This window comes from Panulirus ornatus, chromosome 2, assembly GCF_036320965.1.
Source record: "Panulirus ornatus isolate Po-2019 chromosome 2, ASM3632096v1, whole genome shotgun sequence".
NCBI lineage: Eukaryota > Metazoa > Arthropoda > Malacostraca > Decapoda > Palinuridae > Panulirus > Panulirus ornatus.
The window spans coordinates 57,453,458-57,477,339 of NC_092225.1; the positions used below are offsets into that span (position 1 = coordinate 57,453,458).

The 23,882-nt window shown below is 43.7% G+C and overlaps 1 long non-coding RNA gene across 1 annotated transcript in view; it reads right to left on the bottom strand.

The window, feature by feature from the left end:
• Positions 1–7,371: 7,371 nt before the first annotated feature.
• LOC139752875 (uncharacterized) overlaps positions 7,372–23,882 on the bottom strand; it is a 360,018-nt gene continuing 343,507 nt past the window's right edge. The window contains exon 4 of the long non-coding RNA XR_011713606.1: positions 7,372–7,616. This is a non-coding gene — a long non-coding RNA (uncharacterized lncRNA). The remainder of the gene's footprint in view (positions 7,617–23,882) is intronic.

Genomic DNA, 23,882 nt, shown 5'->3' on the forward strand with positions numbered 1-23,882 from the left:
ACGGCACACCAGCCGCAACCAGCGAAAGAAAGTATTGCTCCGCGCGCCGTCAGAAAGCAGGTGCAACGGCGGGCGCGCCAGGAGACACATCCTGGGGTCTCACACTTTGTGTTTCTCCTGTTCGGCCACGACACTGGCGGAGCTCGCTTAAAGATTATCCCTAAAATACCGACATTTAGTATAGATTGTTTATTTCCCTCTCTACAAGATTCCTGGAAACTCCAAGAAGGGAGGATCATTCAGGAACTGAATTGGTTAAAAAAGAAAGGGACTAGCATTAAGTTATATGGGTTTGGAGGAAGAACTGAAACTTTAATAGATACGAAAATTTATTCATGAAATTTTTCTAAGTTGCTTCAGATACAAAGAAAACGTCGAGGGTTTTTTTTTTCTCTCCCGGAAGGCCAGAAGGAAGTGGAATTCTTTCCCGCGAGTATGAACGTTATTTTCTTTTATGATTGGGAGGGAATGGACGGATTTTTGAAAGCCCGAGTGGCCAAAACACAGACGATACTATAGTGCCCACGACTGCACTAGTCTTGCTCAGGACCGAAACACTTATGGCACTGCAGCGATTTATCATGACCATAGGATGTAACACTGTCTACACCATTATTCTCCCAGACGTACACAAATATTCCCCCTTCATCTAAGCAGCGTTTACAAGCGTCCAGCACTGGACGATCCGTCGTGACCAACTACCACTTGCATCAGTCTTGCCTTGGCCATCACGACCTACGTGTGCGTGTGTGTGTGTGTGTGTATATCTATCTATCTACATTATATATATATATATATATATATATATATATATATATATATATATATATATATATATATATATAAAATGCATGAATCTTCTGGATCTGACAGTCTTCTCTGGCAGTGGGAAAGCACTCCACCGAATGACTTTACCCATTTTCATGTACCGTCTTGCTCCTCCTCCTCCTCCTGCTCCTCTTTTTTTTCTTTTATATATATATATTTTTCACTATTTCTATACCAAGAGGAAAAACTGAATATTGTCGAACACACGACGCTGCCGCTGCACCCAGGCGATATGACAGAAAATCTCACAAAGATGAGGGAGATGCGGACATGGCCAGAGTGAAGGAAGACCTCAAGAATACTTTTTTCATTGGTGACGGGTGTGTGTGTGTGTGTGTGTGTGTGTGTGTGTGTGTGAACCCCAAGATGGGTCGCGTGCATCATCCCAGACAGTGTAAGGTCCTCCACCCTCAACCTATGTTCTCTACAACAAACCTCTCACCGAAAATGAAATGTCGCATTCAGCATTTTGCTCCTCAGCTGTTCAAATCTCTCTATTCACACTTATGAATGAAAATAACTAAAACCTAAAACTCCCTCTTGTGGTGTTAACCATAAACCCTCACTAAACACTCCCCTCCTCCAGCAAGGTCTTGCAAAAGCCATCATACAAGCAACCTCGAGTATCAGCTCTCTTACGTGTGGGCACGGATGTTGCCCAAGCACGAACAACCACACCTCGCACGTTCAACTCGCTGGGTAAAGTCACCATCTTCCCCGACCCGTCGTGCAGCGTCAGGCGCCTCTGTCACGTTGGTCCGGGGTGTGTAGCTCCCGGGGCGGTGGCATGAGTGATGACATCGCTGACAACCTGATCCAGCAACGCTACGTTGACGTGCGAGAAACTCTTTATGACGAAGTCTTAACTGAACATTTTTATATCTATCTATCTATCTATCTATCTATCTATCTATCTATCTATATATATATATATATATATATATATATATATATATATATATATATATACATACATATAAGAGTAAATGTGAATAAGAGCAAGGTTATTAGGTACAGTAGGGTTGAGGGTCAAGTCAATTGGGAGGTGAGTTTGAATGGAGAAAAACTGGAGGAAGTGAAGTGTTTTAGATATCTGGGAGTGGATCTGGCAGCGGATGGAACCCTGGAAGCGGAAGTGGAGCATAGGATGGGGGAGGGGGCGAAAATTCTGGGGGCCTTGAAGAATGTGTGGAAGTCGAGAACATTATCTCGGAAAGCAAAAATGGGTATGTTTGAAGGAATAGTGGTTCCAACAATGTTGTATGGTTGCGAGGCGTGGGCTATGGATAGAGTTGTGCGCAGGAGGATGGATGTGCTGAAAATGAGATGTTTGAGGACAATGTGTGGTGTGAGGTGGTTTGATCGAGTGAGTAACGTAAGGGTAAGAGAGATGTGTGGAAATAAAAAGAGCGTGGTTGAGAGAGCAGAAGAGGGTGTTTTGAAGTGGTTTGGGCACATGGAGAGAATGAGTGAGGAAAGATTGACCAAGAGGATATATGTGTCAGAGGTGGAGGGAACGAGGAGAAGAGGGAGACCAAATTGGAGGTGGAAAGATGGAGTGAAAAAGATTTTGTGTGATCGGGGCCTGAACATGCAGGAGGGTGAAAGGAGGGCAAGGAATAGAGTGAATTGGAGCGATGTGGTATACCGGGGTTGACGTGCTGTCAGTGGATTGAATCAAGGCATGTGAAGCGTCTGGGGTAAACCATGGAAAGCTGTGTAGGTATGTATATTTGCGTGTGTGGACGTATGTATATACATGTGTATGGGGGGGGGGGGGGTTGGGCCATTTCTTTCGTCTGTTTCCTTGCGCTACCCCGCAAACGCGGGAGACAGCGACAAAGTATAATACAAAAAAAATATATATAATATATATATATATATATATATATATATATATATATATATATATATATATATATATCTACCTATCTCTTATCCCCTTTGCCTTTGTACAATGGCACTATGCACGCATTCCGCCAATCCTCAGGCACCTCACCATGAGTCATACATACATTAAATAACCTTACCAACCAGTCAACAATACAGTCACCCCCTTTTTTGATAAATTCCACTGCAATACCATCCAAACCTGCTGCCTTGCCGGCTTTCATCTTCCGCAAAGCTTTCACTACCTCTTCTCTGTTTACCAAATCATTTTCCCTAACCCTCTCACTTTGCACACCACCTCGACCAAAACACCCTATATCTGCCACTCTATCATCAAACACATTCAACAAACCTTCAAAATACTCACTCCATCTCCTTCTCACATCACCACTACTTGTTATCACCTCCCCATTTGCGCCCTTCACTGAAGTTCCCATTTGCTCCCTTGTCTTACGCACTTTATTTACCTCCTTCCAGAACATCTTTTTATTCTCCCTAAAATTTAATGATACTCTCTCACCCCAACTCTCATTTGCCCTTTTTTTTTTCACCTCTTGCACCTTTCTCTTGACCTCCTGTCTCTTTCTTTTATACATCTCCCACTCAATTGCATTTTTTCCCTGCAAAAATCGTCCAAATGCCTCTCTCTTCTCTTTCACTAATACTCTTACTTCTTCATCTCACCACTCACTACCCTTTTCAAATTACAGAGGTATAAGTTTGTTGAGTATTCCTGGTAAATTATATGGGAGGGTATTGATTGAGAGGGTGAAGGCATGTACAGAGCATCAGATTGGGGAAGAGCAGTGTGGTTTCAGAAGTGGTAGAGGATGTGTGGATCAGGTGTTTGCTTTGAAGAATGTATGTGAGAAATACTTAGAAAAGCAAATGGATTTGTATGTAGCATTTATGGATCTGGAGAAGGCATATGATAGAGTTGATAGAGATGCTCTGTGGAAGGTATTAAGAATATATGGTGTGGGAGGAAAGTTGTTAGAAGCAGTGAAAAGTTTTTATCGAGGATGTAAGGCATGTGTACGTGTAGGAAGAGAGGAAAGTGATTGGTTCTCAGTGAATGTAGGTTTGCGGCAGGGGTGTGTGATGTCTCCATGGTTTTTTAATTTGTTTATGGATGGGGTTGTTAGGGAGGTAAATGCAAGAGTTTTGGAAAGAGGGGCAAGTATGAAGTCTGTTGGGGATGAGAGAGCTTGGGAAGTGAGTCAGTTGTTGTTCGCTGATGATACAGCGCTGGTGGCTGATTCATGTGAGAAACTGCAGAAGCTGGTGACTGAGTTTGGTAAAGTGTGTGGAAGAAGAAAGTTAAGAGTAAATGTGAATAAGAGCAAGGTTATTAGGTACAGTAGGGTTGAGGGTCAAGTCAATTGGGAGGTGAGTTTGAATGGAGAAAAACTGGAGGAAGTGAAGTGTTTTAGATATCTGGGAGTGGATCTGGCAGCGGATGGAACCATGGAAGCGGAAGTGGATCATAGGGTGGGGGAGGGGGCGAAAATTCTGGGGGCCTTGAAGAATGTGTGGAAGTCGAGAACATTATCTCGGAAAGCAAAAATGGGTATGTTTGAAGGAATAGTGGTTCCAACAATGTTGTATGGTTGCGAGGCGTGGGCTATGGATAGAGTTGTGCGCAGGAGGATGGATGTGCTGAAAATGAGATGTTTGAGGACAATGTGTGGTGTGAGGTGGTTTGATCGAGTGAGTAACGTAAGGGTAAGAGAGATGTGTGGAAATAAAAAGAGCGTGGTTGAGAGAGCAGAAGAGGGTGTTTTGAAGTGGTTTGGGCACATGGAGAGAATGAGTGAGGAAAGATTGACCAAGAGGATATATGTGTCGGAGGTGGAGGGAACGAGGAGAAGAGGGAGACCAAATTGGAGGTGGAAAGATGGAGTGAAAAAGATTTTGTGTGATCGGGGCCTGAACATGCAGGAGGGTGAAAGGAGGGCAAGGAATAGAGTGCATTGGAGCGATGTGGTATACCGGGGTTGACGTGCTGTCAGTGGATTGAATCAAGGCATGTGAAGCGTCTGGGGTAAACCATGGAAAGCTGTGTAGGTATGTATATTTGCGTGTGTGGACGTATGTATATACATGTGTATGGGGGGGGTTGGGCCATTTCTTTCGTCTGTTTCCTTGCGCTACCTCGGAAACGCGGGAGACAGCGACAAAGTATAAAAAGAAAAAAAAAAAATCTACCTATCTATCTATATAAATCTATATCTGTCTATCTATCTACATATATATATATATATATATATATATATATATATATATATATATATATATATATATATATACCCGTAAGAAAATATAATCTCATTTTCTAGTGTCTCCTCTGTCTCTGATTTCATCTCTCCACCGTTGATTCTTGGATTTATTCGCCTCATATATCTAATACTTTCTTCTCTTACTTCCTTAGAAAAATACTTCACTTTTACTCCCCACCCTCCCTAACCCCAACCCCACCAAGATTAATCTCAAGTTATTCTGGGGAGAGACTTGTCATAATGACTTAAGTTAGTCATCTAGTTACATCTTAGGCTCTCTCTCTCTCTCTCTCTCTCTCTCTCTCTCTCTCTCTCTCTCTCTCTCTCTCTCTCTCTCTCTCATTCTCCCTCCCTCTCGTCCTGTACAGAAGCATATAACCAAAGGTTCATGTTGCTTGCCTCGCTCATAAGAAAGCTTTACGGTGCAGTAAGAGGGCATCGGCTCCGCCAGCGGCCTCATAAACTGGTTTACGGTGCGGACTGGCTGGTCTCCAAGTATACCACCGGTCTGGAAAACTGACCTGGAGGAACACTGGTTTACGAGTCGAGACTGACACAAGCATGGTTCATCAGTGTAGGTCTACCTGATGTATTAGTGTAGGTCTCCCAATGTATCAGTGTAGGTCTCCTGGTGTATTAGTGTAGGTCTCCCAGTGTATCAGTGTAGGTCTCCTGGTGTATTAGTGTAAGCCTCCCAGTGTATCAGTGTAGGCCTACCTGGTGTATTAGTGTAGGTCTCCCAGTGTATCAGTGTAGGTCTCCTGGTGTATTAGTGTAAGCCTCCCAGTGTATCAGTGTAGGCCTACTTGGTGTATTAGTGTAGGTCTCCCAGTGTATCAGTGTAGATCTCCTGGTGTATTAGTGTAAGCCTCCCAGTGTATCAGTGTAGGTCTCCTGGCGTATTATTCTAACCCTCCCAGTGTATCTGTGTAGGTCTCCTGGTGTATTAGTGTAAGCCTCCCAGTGTATCAGTGTAGGTCTCCTGGTGTATCAGTGTAAGCCTTCATGTGTATTAGAAGTGTAGGCCTCCCGGTGTGTCTCTGTAGGTCTCCTAGTGTGTCAGTGTTGGTCTCACGCTGCGTCAGTGTAGATGTGGTATATCAGTGTAGGTCTCCTGGTGTATCAGTGTAACCCTTCATGTGTATTAGGAGTGTAGGCCTCCCGGTGTGTTACTGTAGGTCTCCTAGTGTGTCAGTGTTGGTCTCACGCTGTGTCAGTGTAGATGTGGTATATCAGTGTAGGTCTTCTGGTTTATCAGAGTAGGTCTCCTGATGTGTCTGTGTGGGTCCCCTGATGTGTCTGTGTGGGTCTCCTAGTGTGTCAGTGTTGAGGGTCTCCTTGTGTGTCAGTGTAGTGCTCACGCTGTGTCAGTGTAGATCTCCTGGTATGTAAGTGCAGGTTTCCTGGTGTGTTAGTGCTGGTCTTCTGGTGTATCAGTGTAGGTCTCTTGTGTATTAGTGTACGTTCCTTGTGTATTGTTTCTTGGTGTATCACTTTATGTCTCGATGTCAGTGTATCAGTGTAGGTCTCCTGGCGTATCTGGTGTATCAGTGTAGGTCTCCTGATACATAGGTTTCCTCGTGTATCAGTGAAGGTTTCTTGGTGTATTCGTGTAGGTCTCCTGGTACATTAGTGTAGTCTCCTGGTGTATCTATGTGTCTCCTGGTGTGCTAGTGTAGATCTGATACATCAGTGCAGGTCGCTTTGTGTATCAGTGAAAGCTTCTAGGTGTATTAGTGTAGGTTTACTAAAGTATCAGCTGCAGGTCACAGGATGCGTCAGTGTAGGTCTCTTGGTGTATCAGTAAAGGTCACCTGGTATATCAGCGTAGGATACTGATATACTGTATACATATCCACTGCAAAAAGGAAAAGCAGACAAGACCCAACTATATGCCAGGGGCTTCTTAAAGTAATTCCTAAGATACACTGACGTGCCTCAGGTACACCTGCTCCTATACAAAAGTAATTGACAGATCGAACAGTCTTCTCTTCTTGAGGTAAACCCTATGATAAACATGGAAGACTTGTAGATAATCTCTCTCTCTCTCTCTCTCTCTCTCTCTCTCTCTCTCTCTCTCTCTCTCTCTCTCTCTCTCTGTGTGTGTGTGTGTGTGTGTGTGTGTGTGAGCCTCAAGGTAAACTTACCGGCATCATAGAATACCTCGGGAGGTAAACTTGGGTACCTCAGACACATCATCAGTTACGAGGGAGCGTCGCATTTCGACTACAAACGTCACTGCGTAACAGAGGGACTCATTGGTTACTGGGTATGCAAGCGGCTCCAAATGGTGGCTTACGGGGAAGACTTAAGGATCTCTTAAAAAAACCAGGAGCTTCATAAAAGGCTTTACAGGGCCATTTAATGGGGCTTTTCGGGTACAGCAGCTGCACCATAAAGTGGTTCACAAGGCAGACTAGTACACACGCTGTGATGATGAGGAGAGGAGGACTTGCACAGGAGGCAGGTACCTCATCACCCACGTACGTAGCTGCTGCTCCCGAGTGTTGTCAGTGAGGGGCGTGCGTAATGTATGGCGTCCGACGAATCTTCGTCACTCGTTCCCGGCACACGCCTCGCGACAACTGCCCATGATCGTTTGCTTTGTTCGAGTGATGGCTGGTGATGATATGAAAGTATGAACGGTGATGACATGAATGATGGGCGTAATGACATGACTGACGGGCATGATAACATGAATGATGGGCAGTAATGACGTGAGTGATGGGCAGTAATAACACGAATGATCACATAGTAATGACGAGTGATGGGCAGTAACGCGCGGTAGATGATACTATGATGAACATGGAAGTAAAATATGACGAAAGCAAATAGTCAGGAAGTTAACTAATACGTAGCACATAAATCTTGGAAAATTGTGGAGGATCGTGACGGAATACCACTGTGGAGCTAAGTCCATCATAAAAGGGATACAACCCTCCTGGAACACCTGGATTACCATATAGTAGAGCCAGTAAGATTCCAGGGTAGCCGAGGGGGAGATCAAGGGTAACAACTGACATAGGTTTTCCTCAAAGACAATTGTGGGTTACAATGATGTTTGGGTTTGGGGGGAGACACCCGAAACCTGCGCTGAGAAAATCCTGGGGTGTTAGGGGCTGGGGAGACACAGGGAACCTGCATCTCGAAGTTCCTGGGGTGTCAGGAACTGGGGAGACACCAATCATTATATATCTGACCCCATAAAAACTTGTGGCATTCTATACAAAGGAGAGGAATAAAGTTTGAAACAAGATGGGATACAGAATAATCTCATTCCTTTGCAGCACCGTGGTCACAATTGGGCCCCTTAAATTAATAGAACTAGAAGACATTACGCTATCAGAAATGGTGGCTCAAGGAAGGAGAAATACTCTATACACGTTTTCTGTGAATGATCCAGCTTAGCTCGCGGAATCGTTGTAGAAAAATTAAGTGCTTATGAACAGCTTTTTGGTTCCATCAAAATGTGCGAATCCCACCCGTGACGTCGCATACACAACCACAACCTGAAATTAATTCAATCTAGGCGGGCGTTCATGTTGTAAAGTACATCTTGAACACCTTGAAAATCATCGGGTCATATAATGAGGCCAACCGCCTCTAGTTCATCAGAGACAACGAGTTAAGACACTTGATGTCAGGTAGAGAGTGGCTGACATATGAACGCACTCCACTGTCCTTGTCGTCCAACTTGCGCTCACCAACAGCAACCTATGCTGATCAAGTCACTGACCCAAAACAGAAGGATTATGTACTGGGCACAACTTGGTCCACTACTCACAGGCGGAGGAACAAGTCGTGTAAGCCATCCACCTTCACTCTTTGACGTTGAGAAATACTTGTTCCTCGACAAAAGTGAAATATGCATTCTTTTGCCGAAGCTCTGAAGAAAACTAACTTCATGACACCAGACTGCTTTGAGCACTGCAGTTTCGAACCTTAACAGAAGACCCTTCTCAATGAGTTATACTACTTCAAAAATGGATATCAGAACACATCTCAAATACCGTCACTAGTAAGGGAGCCACGTCTCAATATAGATATGATTTAGGTTCTTGACATTTTGGAGAACACCACAGTGACCACTGTACTGAAATGCAATTTCATACATCTCTCCCAACAAAGGCTTGGCGTACAATGATGAATCGTCTGGAAGTATCACGTTGGAGTGATATAAGGAAGCGACTGAGTAATTCTGACAGTCGTAAGAGAAGCCATACTGGCTCTCTAGGGGGACGTTAGGTAATCATATCCATCATGAATGAATCACCTGTCTCCACTAGCCACTGCCAAAAGGGACCATCAAATCAAGCCCTTTCATAACGCTGGGACAGACTGAACACAGCCTGTCGCAATCATACCCAACACAGACGGCAGCGCACTGAGAAAGTATGACATTTCTTTAAGTGCAAAAACCACAAAAGGATTCCATTTGGAACTCGCTCGTAACGTGACAGCTTTTACATTCTTAAATCTTTTTCGACGATTCTTCGCCAGAAGGTCATGCTGCCTGAGCAAAATCTTTTCTTATAAAGGGACAAATCTCCAACCCACAGCAAAATGACTCCAGAGTCTCTACATGCAATCTCTTGGCTACAAATCACATGGAATGTCAAGAAATCAGTTGAAGGTTTAGACGTTCAGAGTTCCCAGGATGGCTGGCTTTATCTAAGGCTTATTCGAGTCGTGAAGAATTGAACCAAAAAAAAAAAAGGATTTTTCGATAAGGAAGGTAATTGAAAAAGAAGTAATCACATTGTTCACTAGATACAGAGATGAGTATGTAGCAGGCCTCTCTCACAGAATGATGAAAGTACGAGCAATTTCATTTCTGTTGCTCGAACTCCAACGCACTTGACTCTACGGCAGATCCCTGGGTCGCTCACCAACTGAATCACAATCTCCTCGGTGCTCAGCAGTGATTACGAAGTACCACCGGATGATTATGTGAGGAAACTAAATGGAAAGAAAACCTTATGTCTGTCTCTCCGTGAGACGTGTTACTAAGTACCCCTACCATTAGTTCAGTTTTCAGACTAGAGATTCAGTTGTAATTTATTAAGGTGGACCTAGATACACCTAGCCTTCAAGATGCATCACTGCAATTCATCAATATTCTGAAGGTAATGTTCCTGTTGTTGATATCTATCTTATCCCCGTGGGAGTACAGCTTATCGCACCATAGATAAGGATACATGCCCCATCTTAGGATACAGAAACTTCCTGAGAGAAAAAAAGAGCCTTCAGCTAGACCTTAAAGACTTCCAGCTCAAAGAGGATAAGTTGCCAACTCACGTCTGAATGATGAAGACTGGTTACGAAAAGATGCACAAAAATGGAAATTCCTCTATGTTTCATTTTTCATCTCCTTTGTGGACGACGTTGTTTATTACAAGGTCTATCTCTCCACTTTATGGTCACAAGATCTTTTAATTTCCTCAGTCAGTGACGTTCCGGAATAGTTAGACCTCAATCACAAGTTTTCATAAGGTGTCTAGACACAAGACACATACGTAAAGTATGCCTTCACGGCTTCACAGTAGTTTGACGATTCGATCAAGTCAGGATCATTTATGGAAAACCATTTACGTAAGGGCAGATCAAGACAGCTTGGAGAATGTTACACACAAATGTGAACAAACTCTGAAATTCTTCATCTCATTTTGATTGACAGATGCTAGCAATCTCCCCGTCCTGGATAATGGTTCATGAAGACTCGAAGTTACTAATTACCAGCATGAAAGTCAGAATGTTACAGACATGATAATGACTCAAACTGGAAGCATAAATCTTCCTGACCTTTCTTACTGCGGCAAGTTTTAGATGTGGGCTTTGAGATCAATACAGTGTGTCTCAATATGAAGGCGGAATACTTACGTTAATATCATCCAACATAACTCCATTTTTTTCCACATTTTGCGTCATTTTGACACCTGACTGAGTCGACACACACAATATGGTATGAACATAGCCATAATGAAGAAGCAGCTCTTCACGTACATGCTAACGCCACAGGGAACCTGGTTGGATGTGTCCCGCAGCTGCTGTGGTCCTTAGACTCTAACGCCTTGGTAACTACCTACCCTCACACTGTTGAATGGGAATGTTGGAGAAACAGACGCACCGAAACAGTTGTTACAAACGACACTTCGGTGATGGAGTCTAGTAACTATTTCATCTTTATCACCATACCACCTCAAGACCCTTTCCACAAAGGCCTCCTGGGGATATGACCCGAGGAGGCCCCTATCGAGTGGCTCACGCAGCTCCAAGGGCTGCTCTACGTTCCGTAGCAGGGACAGGATGAACTCCTTTGAAACGAGCTCCTTGACGAGACTTTCTTCTTCATCTGGCGATGCTAAAGCCTTACCATAAGTGACTCTCTCACTTGTGGTATAACCTCAAGCAGGCGGAGTCAATTAATTAAACTTTTACGACGCTTGAGGTACCATCTATATTCATTATTTTTTTCAGTTAAAGTAAACTCATATCGCTGGAATATTTCCCCCGAGTCAATCTGGCATAATTGAGTGCCTCTTGACCCCTTTTTATCAGCTTCCTCCAGGACCCATTAATGGGGCATTGTTGGTGTCATGGCTGTGTACGTTTTCTTATTTCTCTTTTACTCATCTCGACTGTCTTGCTCCTCTTGGCTCTGCCTATGAACCTCCCATGGTGAGGGGTTCTTTGTGGTACTTGAGGCTCGCGAACGGGCCAATAAGAAAGCTGATTCGGGCCACACACACTGGCATATAGGGTAACAAAGTAGCAGATACGGTGTCACACTCTGGCCCACGAGGGAACCAATTTGACATATACGGGTCGTAATGCGCTAGGTACAGACGACAGCATATACTTGTCACAGATTAGCAAGGTTACAAACACGGAGGGTCACAGTTGGACAGACGCTGGTCATAATGCCCTAAGTTATGCCCAGAACCCGTGTGATCAGGAGCTGCTGGTCAAGGTCATTGCCAGGTCATACAAACAGGTCGTGAGTGTAAGATAACGAACCATAAAGTCAAAGCTCACTGCTAATACTGCCGAGTATAGGGAAGAAATATGGGCTTTATCTACATTCATATTATGGCTTAATATGACATTTCTTTCCTGCTACAGAATCTCTCATCTCGAATGTTTTTATCTTGTATTACGCATTCTTTCATGCCTTTTCTCATTCTTTCCATCTTTTCCTGAATTCTCATTCTAAATGTCCTTTCTACTCGCCGTTCTGCTATATCTTTCTGTTCCATAATTCTTTCCCTGTTATAATTCTCATTTCCGTTATATCCAGTTTCCTGTGTTTATTCCTTTAGTCTTACTTCTCTCTTTCCTCACATCCGCGTTTCATCATCGGTGTTTCTATCACTTCCTCCTCTCTCCCTTGATCACATACTCTTCCCCAATCCTTCCCCTATTCCTCTTAAACTCTTTATAGGGGTTAGGATTAGCCAGAGAGACTCTCTGATTATATTACTTTGTGTCACACTCTAAAGCTATTTGTGATAGAAGAATTCACGCACGTTTCCTCAACAATAAAAATTTGAATAACGTTAAGAATTATTATGCTAATGCCATACTTATATGCAGATTCTAATCTGGAAGCTATTAGCATGTCAGTGTGGTAATTACCAGACCCCATCTCAGGATTTGCTGCCAGACTCCTTCAGGACACAAAGACAAAAGAGAAAAAATAATTTCCCTTTTTGGAGGGGTTTATAACTTTATTATAATCGTTGGTATGATATATACTTAATGATCTGTTCTATAATCGCTGGTATGGTATAATCTAATGATCTGTTCTATAATCGTTGGTATGATATAATCTAACGGTCTGTTCTATAATCGCTAGTATGGTATAATTCAATGATCTGTTCTATGATCGTTGGTATGATATAATCTAACGATGTGTTCTATGATCGCTGGTATGGTATAATTTAGTGACCTTTTCTACAATCGTTGGTATGATATAATTCAATGATCTGTTCTATAATCGTTGGTATGATATAATCTAACGACCTGTTCTATAATCGTTGGTATGATACAATCTAACGACCTGTTCTATAATCGCTGGTATGGTACAATCTAACGACCTGTTCTACAATCGTTGGTGCCATATGATTCAACGACCTGTCCTCCAAGAGGTCTTTCGGGTAATACCAGTGTTCCCTCAATCAAACAAAAGCCAGAAGTTTTCTGGTCCAGCGCGCCATGGACCCAGGCACCTCCCAGGCCAACACCATCAAGCGTATCGCCTCCACACTGTGACGCTCCAACACCACTAATCTCTCCTACTTTCTCGCCAACTATTCTTCATCATTACGTACATCTACTGGTCGAGAGTAAGCCCATGTTGTTCTTTTTCCCGAAGGCTTTGATATAATCATATATGTAAGGATTTATCGAGTGCCAATCACTGCGAAGATCAAGGCCGAGCAGAGGTGTCTAAAGTGAATGTCAACCTCTCCTCATTCGTCCCACAGTAAAACTATCATTCTACTATCGGCAGTCAACCAATCGTTCCCACTCCATGATCTATTAACAGAGAGAAAGGTTTCATTACTGTGAATAATATTAAAGCAGCAGACTTGGCTCAGGTTGACGTAAACATGACCAGGTGTAATTTGTAGTCAAGAAACGAAGTAAAATTCCACATTATATTCCCGGATTATAAAACTGATCAGCATACCATTGTTGCTGGTACATATATATATATATATATATATATATATATATATATATATATATATATATATATATATATATATATATATATATATATATATATATATATATATATGTATATATATATATATATATATATATATACATATATATATATATATATATATATATATATATATATATATATATATATATATATACATATATATATTTTTTTTTTTTTTTTTTGCTTTGTCGCTGTCTCCCGCGTTTGCGAGGTAGCGCAAGGAAACAGACGAAAGAAATGGCCCAACCCACCCCCATACACATGTATATACATACGTCCACACACGCAAATATACATACCTACACAGCTTTCCATGGTTTACCCCAGACGCTTCACATGCCCTGATTCAATCCACTGACAGCACGTCAACCCCGGCATACCACAGCGATCCAATTCACTCTATTCCTTGCCCTCCTTTCACCCTCCTGCATGTTCAGGCCCCGATCACAAAAAATCTTTTTCACTCCATCTTTCCACCTCAAATTTGGTCTCCCACTTCTCCTCGTTCCCTCCACCTCCGACACATATATCCTCTTGGTCAATCTTTCCTCACTCATTCTCTCCATGTGCCCAAACCATTTCAAAACACCCTCTTCTGCTCTCTCAACCACGCTCTTTTTATTTCCACACATCTCTCTTACCCTTACGTTACTTACTCGATCAAACCACCTCACACCACACATTGTCCTCAAACATCTCATTTCCAGCACATCCATCCTCCTGCGCACAACTCTATCCATAGCCCACGCCTCGCAACCATACAACATTGTTGGAACCACTATTCCTTCAAACATACCCATTTTTGCTTTCCGAGATAATGTTCTCGACTTCCCCACATTCTTCAAGGCTCCCAGGATTTTCGCCCCCTCCCCTCCCCCCACCCTATGATCCACTTCTTGGCGCTCGCCCTCCACACTAAGTTTGTCGACAATGTTGAGGTCTGAATATCAATGTAGGATCCTGACCCCTGCTCCCAGCTCCGTTCTTACAGGTTTCTGTTCACATTTTCGAACCTCTGTTGATACTGGCTATGACTGGGCACTTACGTTTAATATAAGATAAAGGAAAGTAAGATATAAATGTACCGTAAGATAAATTCACATTACACCCATTTATTTTCGCATCGATAAACTGTCTACGCACGGCCTAGGACCTTAGCCCTGCACAATGCTGCCACTAGTGACCTGCTATCGTCTGTCTGTCACGCCTCTCTCAACTGCGTCTGATATGCTCATCTTGGAGAAACGAGTCAGTCAAAGTCATTCAGCGTCACTGGAGAGCCTGGAGGACGGCACGATATACCTCAACAATTCTAAAGGTCGGGACTGAATCCTCGAGAGCATTATGAAACGGAAGTCCAATAGACAGGGTCAGTAATGCACGTGTGGTGAGTGATACCCGAGCGTTTCAGAGCTGTCTTGACGTGTTCTCTTCCAGGATGCAGTGAAGGTGCGTCATCAGATCAGACGCATGTGGAGACTCCTTACCAGTAGGAATGGATAAAGTCCTTATAACTACTCATTCTTTATATCCAGGAACATTTCTCATTTTGTCCCTGAGAACAGAACAAGATTATGAATCTGGTGAATGCGTATACAGTTTCTCGCATACATTATCAACACTGGGTTCAGCTAACACACAGTCTTATGAACAGCAATTCGTCTTTATCCTGAGATTTTCCCTAAGTCACTTTACCTGCAGAGAGCATTTTGTCAGCATTTCATTTCCCGCGTATCTCTTCCTTATACCTCCTCCGTCTCAAGATCATCATCCTCTCCTCTTAACCAACGTCCTAACCCATTATCTTGGCCCGAACCTCTTACAACTACACAACCCGCCCTCCCGAACTTCTTGTAAGTACACTATATGGCCTCCCGAACCTCTAGGTAGACTTTGCGCCCTCCCGAACCTCTTGTAGGTAGACAACGCGCTCTCCCGAACCTCTTGTAAGTACACTATCTACCCTCTACGGCTAGTATATGTGCCCCTCACCCCTGTCAATAGGTTCTGAATAAATAGTTTGGTGTTGCACCGTTATAAGACCTTTCAGAACTTTGTATCTGCATAACTCATAGAATTCATACTTACACCACTGCCCACGACCCTCAACACGTATGTTTGGACCATTATAAACGATTCTCAGAGATGATCTATAACATCATATGTGGCCTTTAGAAATGGTGTTTACACCGCCGCACACGATACTCAGAATTGGTGTTTGCGCCAACGAACGCGATCGATAGAGCTCATGTCTGCATCACCACAGCTCTTGATCCTCAGAACTTATGTTGGACACCATCACATACCATCCTCAAAAGTGTGAGGTTTCCATCACCATAAACGACCCATGAGCCTGGTACCTGTACCACCACATACGACCCTTAACACTGGTGCTTGCACCACCAATAACGATCTTTAAAACTGGTGTTTGCACCATCACACACGACCTTCCAATCTGGTGCTTGCACCACCATTAACGATCTTCAAATCTGGTGTTTGCACCACCACACACACGCACACGTCCTTCAAATCTGGTGCTTGCACCACCACACCACGTCCTTCAAATCTGGTGCATGCATCACTACGCACCAGGAGTTGGTTAGATGCGTCACGTAAACCGAAATGAATATTTTACAATGTTGTGATTCATTTGATATACTGATGGAACACACCCACGGGATGAAAACGGTCGGCTGTTATAAAAAGGAGAATAACTTAGTTATCACACTTGTATCATTCATTCTGCCTTTTTGTATGTGATATACTGAATAAAACCTAATCTATTCATCGGGTCACTTGTAGGTAATAGGCAGCCACCGAGCAAAGAGGTTTATTATCGGTACTACATGCCTGTCTATCGAGAACATTAGTGATGACTACGCAATGAACCATCACTTCAGTGGCTCTCATGTTTCGCTCCTTCGGCCCAGGTAGCAGTTATTCCTTTCTGCTTCACCCACAAGCGGGATGCTGGCTATTTCAGTCCACATATATATATACAAACTCTCCATTTCACGCATGACACTTGACGACACGAAACTCGCATTACTTCGTCTTCGTAAACCATAGGATTTCCTGCGGTGAGCAATATGCGTTGGTCTTGCCTTTTCAAGGCAAAGTAGTACCGTAAGTACTCATAAGTCTCTCTCTCTCTCTCTCTCTCTCTCTCTCTCTCTCTCTCTCTCTCTCTCTCTCTCTCTCTCTCTCTTTCTTTCTCTGTCTCGACGGAAAAAAAGACATATCTAAATGTCTCAACCGTTCCGTTAAGACTGGTCTTGGCATGCCAGGTGTTTTTCCAAGGTTGGGAATCATGTGCCTAAACATGGCAATTGGGAGAAGGGTTTAACAGATTAATCTTACAGTCTAAACCTTTCCAAAATTGGGTCACCAAACGCTACTAAAACATTCATTTTTTTTTTTTACAGGACTTCCTGCTCTTTATGGGAATCAGGTCAAGAGTTTTAATTAGCTTCAAGTTAGAGAATTTGCTTTGATGACGAGAGGACATATCCAATATCCCTTTACGTTAGGTGGACGCTGATAACTAGAGTGTATATACTTATACATAATTACCCCAGGACTAATTTCTATGAAAGAGTCCTGGTGGTATTACCCAGGACCTCTCTAAAGGGCACCTGCTGCCTAGGGCTGCTGCCCTAGTTTCAGTAGAAGAGAAATGTAGACTCCTCTGGAGTGAGACCTTGACGAGACAGTGCTCCCAATGATTCAACCTCGCCAAAGGTGACTTTTCACTCGCAGTGGAAGCTCCAGTGGGCGGAGGCAGGTAATATATATATATATATATATATATATATATATATATATATATATATATATATATATATATATACATATATATCGGAAAGGATCACAATTTTGCGCGTGATCAAAATATTCCCATGAATCCACGGGGAAAATGAAACAATAAGTTTCCAAGTGCACTTTCGTGTAATGATCATCATCAGGGAGACGCAAGCGAGAAATATAAGTCAGTTGAGATACATCGAAGAAACTGACTTATATTTCTCTCTTGTGTCACCCCTGATGATATGACTATTACACGAAAGTGCACTTGGGAATTTACCGTGTTTCATTTTCCCCGTGGACTCATAGGAATATATAAATGTATATATATATATATATATATATATATATATATATATATATATATATATATATTTCTTCTTCTAAACTATTCGCCATTTCCCGCGTTAGCGAGGTAGCGTTAAGAACAGAGGACTGGGCCTTTTTCGGAATATCCTCACCTGGCCCACTCTGTTCCTTCTTTTGGAAAAAAAAAAAAAGAAAAAGACGAGAGGGGAGGATTTCCAGCCCCCCGCCCCCTCCCCTTTTAGTCGCCTTCTACGACACGCAGGGAATACGTGGGAAGTATTCTTAATCCCCTATCCCCAGGGATAAATATATATATATATATATTCTTCTTTCAAACTATTCGCCATTTCCCGCATTAGCGAGGTAGCGTTAAGAACAGAGGCCTGGGCCTTTGAGGGAATACCCTCACCTCGCCCAATTCTCTGTTCCTTCTTTTGGAAAATTAAAAAAAATGAGAGGGGAGGATTTCCAGCCCCCCGCTCCCTCCCCTTTTAGTCGCCTTCTACGACACGCAGGGAACACGTGGGAAGTATTCTTTCTCCCCTATCCCCAGGGAATATATATATATATATATATATATATATATATATATATATATATATATATATATATACATATATATATATATATTTTCTCTTTCAAACTATTCGCCATTTCCCGCGTTAGCGAGGTAGCGTTAAGAACAGAGGACTGGGCCTTTGAGGGAATATCCTCACCTGGCCCCCTTCTCTCTTCCATCTTGTGGAAAATTAAAAAAAAAGAGAGGGGAGGATTTCCAGCCCCCCGCTCCCTCCCCTTTTAGTCGCCTTCTACGACATGCAGGGAATACGTGGGAAGTATTCTTTCTCCCTTATCCCCAGGAATATATATATATATATATATATATATATATATATATATATATATATATATATATATATATATATATTCCTATGAGTTCACCGGGAGAATGAAACACGAAAAGTTCCCAAGTGCACTTTCGTGTAATAATCACATCATCAGGGGGGAGACAAGAGATTATTACACGAAAGTGCACTTGGGAACTTTTCGCGTTTCATTTTCCCCGTGGACTCATAGGAATATCTTGATTACGCGCAAAATTGTGATCCTTTCCAATATATATATATATATATATATATATATATATATATATATATATATATATATATATCCCTGGGGATAGGGGAGAAAGAATACTTCCCACGTATTCCCTGCGTGTCGTGGAAGGCGACTAAAAGAGGAGAGAGCGGGGGGCTGGAAATCCTCCCCTCTCTTTTTTTTAATTTTCCAAAAGAAGAAAGAGAGAAGGGGGCCAGGTGAGGATATTCCCTCAAAAGCCCAGTCCTCTGTTCTTAACGCTACCTCGCTAATGCGGAAAATGGCGCATAGTATGAAAAAAGAAAAAAAAAAAAAAAAAAAAAAAAAATATATATATATATATATATATATATATATATATATATATATATATATATATATATATATATATATGAAGCATGAAGTCTGTTGGGGATGAGAGAGCTTGGGAAGTGAGTCAGTTGTTGTTCGCTGATGATACAGCGCTGGTGGCTGATTCATGTGAGAAACTGCAGAAGCTGGTGACTGAGTTTGGTAAAGTGTGTGAAAGAAGAAAGTTAAGAGTAAATGTGAATAAGAGCAAGGTTATTAGGTACAGTAGGGTTGAGGGTCAAGTCAATTGGGAGGTGAGTTTGAATGGAGAAAAACTGGAGGAAGTGAAGTCAATTGGGAGGTAAGTTTGAATGGAGAAAAACTGGAGGAAGTAAAGTAGAACCTCAGTAGTAGTCCTAGGAAGATGAAACGTTAGGAGTCACTCCTGAAGTTTCATCTTCCTGGAAGGTTTCATCGTGGTGCCTCGTCTCCGACGTCCTCCTTCCGCCCGTCACGAGCAGCAGGTGTAACAGCAAAAGACCTAAAGCCACGCCCGCGGCACTCCTGCAACCCTAGCACACGATATGGGCCACACCCATCTCCTCCTACAGGAGCTGCACGTTGACTCGATAGCCACGCAATTCTACCACGTGCTCCTACGTCATCTGGCATCCTCACCAACATCACATATTACTCGACCTACCTCACTTTACCTCCTCTTCATCATTATCCTGCACCTCCAATAGCGCATTGTCCCTGGGCTATCTCGCTCTGTGGACCTTAACCACTGAAGTATTTTTGTTGTTTAACGTGTTGCCGTGCCCCTCTCTCAGTTATACCACTCCAACAACCTAACCAGAACACTCGCTAAACTGGTGTCCCTGGAGTGACTGATAAGAGATTTTCGGACACGTTCTTACAGTGCTGCTGTCAACCTTCCATAACCCCTACTGCCGTAGTCCTTTTTTCACCAACCACCCAGCGTCTTCCCACAACTGTCCACCCTGTACTTGCTAGGTTCAGCCGGCCACTCCATTACCCTCAGATGAAATCTGTCTTATTCAGCCAGCAAAGTCCCGTGTAACAACGTCTTCTACCGGTATGGCGTTACAAGGCACACTCCCTCTGTGGAACCTGGAAACATCGGACCTTGTGGGGGTATTGTTGCAAAAGGGGGTATCTTCCCACTCCACTCCCCGCCAGCAATGGACGACCAGCCGACTATACCATCTGGCTCATCAACATCCAAGCTTTAATCTCGAAAAAAATGAGGAGGAAAGGGGAGTAGTTTAGTAACCCCACTGACGCCCTGACTTAGTGGCAGGTCACAGTGGGTGACCTCACCTGACCTAATAATCTACAGAAGAATGAGCTTGGCTGGCCAACCTACGGCCGCATCTGTGACATTACCCCGTGACATCCATAATCGACGTCCAGAGTCAGAAGGGATCGAAGACTTGGAATGGTTACCGTAAGCGGTTACGCAGAGAGAGGTCAGGACTTGTGCCATTAGGCTTAGACGACCCTACCTTCCTGCCTCTTATACTTGAATATCACTGTAGGAAAGAAGTGAGGCAGCTGACTCGCCCGAGACAAGTGTACCACTCCAGTACTTGAAGTCTTATCGATGTGATGCCAGGCTCAATCCACCCCTTGAACGCCTCCTCCAAACCTCAGTAGTAGTCCCAACGTGACTCTAGACGTTTCATCTTCGTGGCAGGTTTCATTGTGGTGCCTCATCTCTGACGTCCACCTACGACAGGATCTGCATGGACTTCGCCTCTGCCCGTCACGAGCAGCAGCTGTAACAACAAGGGATCTACGACCACGCCCGCCCGCTGCAACTCAAGCAAAAAAAGGCATCCGCCGCCCACTCAAGGAGCAGCGATACGTGCCACACCCACCTCCTCCTACAGGAGCCGCGATACGTGCCACACCCACCTCCTCCTAGAGGAGCCGCGATACGTGCCACACCCACCTCCTCCTACAGGAGCCGAGATACGTGCCACACCCACCTCCTCCTACAGGAGCCGCGATACGTGCCACACCCACCTCCTCCTACAGGAGCCGCGATACGTGCCACACCCACCTCCTCCTACAGGAGCCGCGATACGTGCCACACCCACCTCCTCCAACATGAGCCGCGATACGTGCCACACCCACCTCCTCCTACAGGAGCCGAGATACGTGCCACACCCACCTCCTCCTACAGGAGCCGCGATATGTGCCACACCCACCTCCTCCTACAGGAGTTCCACGTAATCTCGGAAGCTACACACTTCCACAAGGTTCTCCTGCTTCATATGACGTCTACCATCACCAGCATCACAGGACCCCTGCCATGCCTGTCTCGTATAACTCGACCTTCCTTACTTTACCTCTTCTTCACCATAATCCTACACGTTTAACTAGCTCATTTTCCCTGGGCAATCTCACTTTATGGACCTTGACTAATAAAGTATTGTTACTGTTGTTGAACGTGTTTTCGTGCCCCTCTCTCAGTTATACCTCTCCAACAACCCAACCAAAAGACTCACTATAGTACGATAATGCTGTTAAATGCAATGATCAAATAATATGCTCTCGACGTTTATATCATTACGTATTTCAACGTGATATGTATCCGTAGTTTGCTATATCTTGGGTGATTTACGTACCCGGATGACTGTTGTTGATGGCTGACGGCATCTCAATAAGGAATGTGAGCTAAACAGTTCGCATAGATGTGCTAACATGCTCAGGAGGGGTTGAGATGTGTACAAATAACTTTGGACAGTTTGCTTCACAGGTTCAGAATATTTGATGACTTGCCGCTTTCGCTTTAAAAATAATAGATGAAACAACAAATGTACTACGTAATAAGGAACAAACGATCCAATCCTGCTGAAGGCTTAATAGGTAAACTGTATGGGAGGAAAAAAGGTGGAGGGAGAAAGGGGGGAAGAATTTATGTCATTTCATTAATTAGTATCGATTCATTTTTCATTTTGACTCTGGAAACAATTAATCACTATGACGCTATTTTGGGTGTGTGACCCAGCCTCTCAGCACGGATGTAGTGTGTGATGATTGCACCTTCAGCAGTAGGATCGTTTCTGCCATTCTGTGTTAACTGCTGGGAAAAGTGTAATGCCAACTGGGAGGTGCGTCTGCTTGGCTTCTACCGACATTACGGACCGAGAAAACCTTTACAGGATCTAAACAAGCGCCAGGTGGACCCTTTTGGTCAGCCGTCAGCAGGAAGGTCACTTTCCTAAAGCTCTCCCGCCCAGCATATTAGAAAATGATCTTGGTACAGCGCATGCGTCTCACCTGTTCGTATCATTAGTCACTCTGTCTCCAGAGAAGAGCACTTCTCACATGGTTTAGAGCCCATTTCTTCTGTTCATAGCCTTTCCCTCCACTTCAAAGCCCTGCCCACTTTCCGAACACTTAAAACTAGTGGAGGTACAGACGCTGTGACTAAAACCCCAAACCTTATATCACCTCCACACACTGTTAGGATACTGTGGTAGAAACGACGTCGAATTCTACCGTCTACAAAGGTGGCGTCCGTTTTTCCGTGTGGAAAACTGCATAAATATATCTATATGTATGTGAGTGTGTTTGTTAGTGTGTGTGTGTGTCGAGAGAGAGAGAGAGAGAGAGAGAGAGAGAGAGAGAGAGAGAGAGAGAGAGAGAGAGAGAGAGAGAGAGAGAGAGAGAGAGGCCACTCGAAAGCAATATATCTAGATTCCCAGACACATATACGTGTTTACAGACGCCCTCCACCACACGTAACACGGCGGCTTGGCCCAGCTAGATGCTCGCCTCGGCTTTACAGTGGAATGTTTTCCCTCTAGACTTAGGATTTACTGTACATGCGAGTCTCCCCCTACGCATTTGTACCGCCACGCTCACAAGTTTTCCTACTTGTAAACCTCTGACTTCCTTGTGCTCAAGGTAAACTACCTGATATGTATACCTGCTACCTGAGGCTCCCTTCCGACCATGTAAACTTCCATAATCCTATGCTCAAGGTAGACTCAGATGCTACCTGAGGCTTCCTCCCAACCATGTAAACCTCCGACATCTGGCGCTCAAGTTAAACTCAAAGGCTAACCTGAAGGCTTCCCCCTGGCCATGTAAACCCTCATCATCCGGCGCTCAAGGTAAACTCAAAGGCTAAACTGAGGCTTCCCCCTGGCCATGTAAACCTCCATCATCCGGCGCTTAAGGCAGACTACACTGTTACGTGAGGGGATACCATGTCCTGTAGTATGCATAACTGCGTTGAAACAGTCTCTCTCTCTCTCTCTTATCTCACTAACTGTTGTAAGACTCGAACCATCTGGGGATCATACAGGCGTAAGAGCTGTATGATCTGCTGCATCACACACAATTCTTGTAATAGATATAATCCAATGGGAAACATACGTGATGCGTGGCTGGGCTTACAAGGCACGAGATGAGAACAAGGAACTCAGAGTTATAGAATGGGAACACTGTGTTTAAAGGTGTGTTGTGAAGGGAGCCTCCATGGCTGGTGTGTTCGGAACGGTCTGGTTTTTGAAGGTAAGTTTGTTGTGTCGTCTACGACGTAATGGCTGCTGTATCATGAATGCAGTGCCGAACATTATACAAACTGAGGAAAGAAATCATCACTATGA